Source organism: Chiloscyllium plagiosum, unplaced genomic scaffold, assembly GCF_037043375.1.
Source record: "Chiloscyllium plagiosum isolate Xiang-an unplaced genomic scaffold, Cpla_swu_hap1 HiC_scaffold_27, whole genome shotgun sequence".
NCBI classification, from domain to species: Eukaryota; Metazoa; Chordata; class Chondrichthyes; order Orectolobiformes; family Hemiscylliidae; genus Chiloscyllium; species Chiloscyllium plagiosum.
Genome location: NW_028270165.1, coordinates 46,451,085 through 46,457,084, shown reverse-complemented (window position 1 = coordinate 46,457,084; position 6,000 = coordinate 46,451,085).

The window sequence follows — 6,000 nt, the reverse complement described above, 5'->3', positions numbered from 1 at the left end:
CATCACGACTCAGACATAGTCCCCTACTATTAGGACGGATACCACCGATTGTGAATAACCTCAGAGAGAGAGACAAGTGACAGACAGTCGCCGTGGACTCGATGGGCTGAACGGCTTCTGTCTGCGCGAGAATGATCCTACGTGTTTATGCCGTCCCACTGCCTGTCTCTGGGACAGAGAGGCTGAGGGGGCAAAACTGGTTCATTTTTAACCGTCCCTTCCGTGTTGGACTGCCTGCAGTCCCTCAGCTCAGAGCCGTGGGGATGACTCTCAGTGAGTGAAGGTTTCACTCGGATTCTCTTCATCTGGGACACTTGGGGCTCAGATGTTAACTGCTGCGCGGTCGCAGCAAAGAAAGCGATGCCCACTTTGCAATAGACTTTCCCTAAGATTGCTGCGTGAAGACGATTTCTGAACACCAAGAAGGCTGCACAACAATGTCAATTTACCTGGGCGAAGAGTCCTCGGTGTCCATTTCTTTCTGTCCTGCCAAAACAGCATCTTTCTATCTCTCCGATAACAGACCCTTGGAGAAAGTTCACAATCAAAGTTGTTCATGTTCCCCGCATTAATGTAACTGACACCTCTCACCCCAAGGGTTTCAGAGAGAGAGAGAGAGCAGAAGAGCGAATGGGCTCTACCCGCCCCCCCCCCCCCCCCCCACCCTACACCCCGTCCCACCCCGCAGAACTACGTGCAAGTAGAAATGAAATGGTTTAATTATCCATCAGTGGAGGTAGTCCAGTTCCTGGGGATGAGACAAATATCAGCGCCCCGGGGACAGAATGACAAGCAGATGTTCTGGAAACGCTTTGCTGCTTGCAATTCTTGGAGCAATGTGGAATGTACTTCACACTGAGCAAGTTTCAGCTGGCTCAGAGTCTCCGATGTACATTGCTTTGTTTGCCGCCAGCTCAGAGAGAGAACAATAGGAAGGACGTAGGAGTGAATAACGATCCGCGTGAGAGGGCGAATAACTGTTAATGGAGACTGTTAGCGGCTAACAATACGTAGTGTGTCATAGCAGACGAGGTGATAACAAGGAGTCGTTTGTGTGGTAGGGGTCAAGGACATGGTGGAGTTCAGGCCCTAAAGTGATGGAACTCGAAGACCGGGGGGCTGTAAGGTCACCAAGTGGAAAATGAGGTGTTGTTTTTTCATCTGGAGCTAGAACACTGCTGCAAGCCTGAGACAGAGATGTTGGCCAGCGAACAGGGTGATGTGTTAAAGTGGCAGGCAACCGCAAGGTCAGGGCCTTTCTCAGTGAAACTGACACCTCTCACCCAAGGGATTCAGAGAGAGGGAGACAGCAGAAGAGCAGCTGAGTGGAGACAGCGCTGAACAGGTTGTCGTGAATTGTGCCGTGTATGAGGAATGTCAATAATGAAGGCAGATTGGAAAGTTGGAACAGCTCTCCTTGGAGACAGAAGTTTGAAATCTGGCCCAGTTGACGTTTTCCAAGACATGAGGGGTTCAGACAGAGAAAATAATATAGTGAAAATGGTACCACGCCTGAAAGGATCGCTAACAATTAGGCAGAGACTTGAGGAGAGGAAGTAAAAATAACATTATGAAGAACGTTTTCGTGCAGAGAGTGGTTAGGGTCAGATTTACACAGTTGCGCTGGCACCCTTGTGAAGCTCTGAGTTGTCTCGTCCTGTTCTGTCGGTGCGTTCTGATCTCAAGTGTGAAACCTCTTCCCTCAGATGGTGAAGTTGAAACACATGACTTGCTTTTCTTTGTCCATTTCCTGCGGTAAAGAAACAGACGCCCGTGTAACAAAATACTTTCTGCAGGATTGTTGTGTTAAGGCAAATTCTGAACACCAAACAGGCTGCACAAGCAGGCACTCATATCAATTTACCTGAGGGAAGAGTCTGCGGTGTCCATTTCTGTCTGTCCCGATAGCACATCACCTTGCCATTTCTTCGATAACAGACCTTTGGAACAAGTTCAAAGTTGCCATTTGATGCATTCGTGTCAATGACGTCTCCTACCCCAAGTGATAGTGAGAGAGAGCAGAAGAGCGAATGGGCTCTGCCTTCCACCAGCACAGCTTGCAAGTAGAAACAAAATGGTTCAATTATCCGCTAGTGGAGAGAGCCCGGTCCCTGGGGACGGGACAAACAGCAGTGTTCTGGGAGCAGGAGACAGACTGAGAAGCAGATGTTCTTGAAACTCGTTGTGGCTTGAAATTCTGGGAGCAATGTACAATGTATTTCGTACTGAGCAAGTCTCAGCTGCTTCTGGAGCTGACTGCATCCATGGTATGTGGCTCGTTGCTCTCAGGGTATCAACAGGTTGACGTGAATGGTGCCGTGCCTGAGGAGTGTCAGTTCTGAAGGTCGATTGGAAAGTTGGGACAGTTCTCCTTGGACCTGTAGTTGCTGTGGAGGAGGATCATAAGACACGGAATATATAATAAAAGATTATAGTGTCATGTAACATAAATGATATCTTGAAGAAACCTAGATTGCTGTTGAGTCTTTCATGTTTTAAAACGGGTTGTAGATTTCGGTTCATTAATCTGTAAATCCCAGAACTTTTTAAAAATCACATTCTCCAGGTAACTTAAGGTTCTATAAAAGGAGGTGACACCTCAGGTCAGACAATGCATGAAAGCTGTGAGGGTAGGGTCTATCTGTATCCTAATCTTGAGTGAGACTGGTTCTATTTCCCAATATATAATTCTGCAAACGCAGATTCACCCCAAAGACTTCGATAAGTGAGTGCATGCATGAGAGAGAGTGTGTGTGTGCGTGTGCATGCTGGGTACAGTGTGTGTGTGTGTGTGTGTGTGTATGTGTGTGTGTGTGTGTGATGGAGAAGAAGTATGTGAGATGGTGTATGCGTAGGGTTGAGTGTGGGGATGTATTACTGTGTGTCTGAGAGAGAGCATGTCTATCAGAGAGAGTCTGCACGAGCGTGTGAGTATGTAAGAGAGTGTGCTTGTGTGTGTGAGAGTGTATTGTGTAGCTGCGTCTCCTGTAGTGTGATGTGAACCCAGGGTCTCGGCTGAGGCCATTATCATGTGTTCTAAACTTGGCTATCAGCCTCTGCTCGGCCACTAGATCAAAGAGGGCTGAGGCACGAGAAAGGACGGGCGGGAGCACTTGTGGTGGTGAAGAAGGGAGAGAAATGGAGAGGGGACAGACGTTGGGGAGTAGAGAATGACTGGGGTTCAGAGGGTTGGGGAGAGAATCGAGGTGCAGTGTGAAGAGGGGAGAAAGGGCGGGGCAGTGGGTGGGGAGAAAATGGACAAGGGGCAGAATGGGAAGCGAGAGACAGCACAAATCCCACCTTCCCCAGGACTGGTGTCAGTATCCCACGAACTAGAACCCACTCGCCCCAGAGCAGATTTGGGGCAATCATTTCTCAATATAAGCATGGCTAAGGCATATCATCCCTGCAGGCCATTCACACCGACCTTCCCAACAGCATCCCACCCAGACACACTCGATTACGCTTCAGCCCTGCAGTTCCCCATGGCTATTTCCTGATGAAGGGTTTTGCCCAAAACGTCGATTCTCCTGCTCCTCAGATGCTGCCTGACCTGATGTGCTTTTCCAGCACACACTCTCGACCCTAATTTCCAGCATCTGCAGTCCTCACTTTCGCCCTGTAAGGGGTGAATGTTATATTCCGAGTCTTTTAAATCTTTTAAAATCTTTTCCCCTCACCCTAAACCTATACCCTGTAGTTTTGCAATACCTCTACCCTGGGGAAACGACAGAAACGTTGAGCAGCCAGACAAAATGCAAAAGGAATACCATGTCTAGGCACAGGGGAAAAACATTTCGACAAAATTTGCTTCGGCATTTTTCTCTCGTATTCGCATTTGGACACTTAAAATTTGTCATGATGTGGAGGTGCCCGTGTTGGACTGGGGTGTACGAAGTTAAAAATCACACAACACCAGGTTACAGTCCAATCGGCTTGTTTGGAAGCACTAGCTTTCGGAGCGCCGCTCCTTCATCAGGCGGTTGTGGAGTATAAGATCATAAATTCTGTGTCTTACGATCTTATACTCTACAACCACCTGATGGAGGAGCAGCGCTGTGAAAGCTAGTGCTTCCAAATAAGTCTGTTGGACTATAACCAGGTGTATTGTGATTTTTAACTTTAAAATTTGTAACAAATTCCTGCACACTGAGCATGCTCCGCGGTGTCAGCAAGCACTGCGCACGACCGCCAGTGTCAGCAAAGCACTGCGCATATTCCTTGGTGCCCGCAGAAACTTCGCGTTAGCTCCTTTCCATGGACCAATGGAGAACCTTGGAGGACCGGAAGGAGACTGGTCCTCCTGCCAACCAGAGCCGGCCATTGTTGGACCGTGAGCTCTGAAGCTGCTGCTGTTCCTTTCTCTGTGAACTTCACCCCAGACTTTAACTTCCTTCCTCTGTCTAACTTTTGTGAGTACAACAGCCTGTTTCTCACCACTTTTTCCATTTTTTGTTTCATTCTGGGGTTCAATTGTTAACTTGCAGCAACTGAAAGGAAAGAGTGAATCGAGGGAGGGGTCAGACTCCGGAAAAGTTGATCCAGGTCTGTCTCAATTTACAAACACATGGCAAATGCAGTGACACAATGTATAGCCTTTGATGTTAAAAAAAAAGCGCAGAGAGGAGGCGCATTGTTTAAATGGTGATCTGTTGAGATGTGGTGAAAGTGAGATGATGGAGATCAGAGTTGAAAAGTGTGGCGCTGGAAAAGCATAGCAGGTTAGGCAGCAACGGAGGAGAAGAGTTAATGTTTTAGGCACGAACCCTTCATCAGGAATGATGTGTGAATGTACAAAGGGGCCTCAGCGTCCTTCTACACCAGTCACTGCCAGTTGTCAGACAGGAGCAGCAAGCCAAGTGGTATATTAGCAAGAGAAGTTGAGGTCAGAAGTGGGGATGTCTTCCTGCAGTTAGGTCAGTCATTGAATGTATTCAAAGCTGAGTTCATTTGACTTTGAAGAACAAAGAAGTGATGGGTATTGTGGGGAGGGGGGGTTGGGCGGGTAAGAAAATGGTTTTAAGACCAGTATAGAACAGTTACAGGCATACAGCACAGAAACAGACCATTAAATCCAACTAGTCCATGCTGACTGTGTTCTGAAACTAAACTAGTCCCACCTGCCAGTATTTGGTCCAGACTCTCTGAACCTTTCCTATTACAATTGCAACATTTAAGAGGCATTTGGATGGGTATATGAATAGGAAGGGTTTGGAGGGATATGGGCCGGGTGCTGGCAGGTGGGATTAGATTGGGTTGGGATATCTGGTCGGCATGGATGCGTTGGACCGAAGGGTCTGATTCCATGCTGTACATCTCTATGACTCTATGTACTTATCCAAATGTCTTTTAAAAATTGTAACTGTACCTGCATCCACCACCTCCTCTGGACATTGATACCACATGAGAACCATTCTCTGTCTTAAAATAAAAAGGTGCCCCTCATGTCTTTTTAAAATATTTCTCCTCTCATCTTCAAAGTTTGCTCCCTAACCTTGAAACACCCATCCCAGGGAAAGAATACCTGCTGTTCACCTCATCGATACCCCTGAAGGTTTTGTAATCCTCTCTAAGGTCATCTCTCAACCTCCGATGCTGCAGTGAAAAAAATCCCACCCTGTCCACCGAGATGCCGGTATATTTATATCCAGTTATGAACTGTTCAATGCTGGTGCCGACTGGAAAGACCAAATGACCTATTCCTGCTCCCAATTCTCTCACTCTGTGTCCAGGACAGCAAGAGACCATTTGACATAGGTGCAGAAATTAGGCCATTCAGCCCATCAGATCTACTCCACCATTCAATCACAACTGATACGTTTCTCAACCCCATTTTGAAATTTTGATTTTGGAAAGGCAGATCAGGGAAGGGTCTGCGAAGTTAATGGGGAGTGTTGTTGAACAAAGATACCTTGGAGTGCCGGTTCATAGTTTCTTGAAAGTGGAGTCGCAGGTAGACAGGATAGTGAAGGAGGTGTTTGATATGCTTGCCTTTATAGG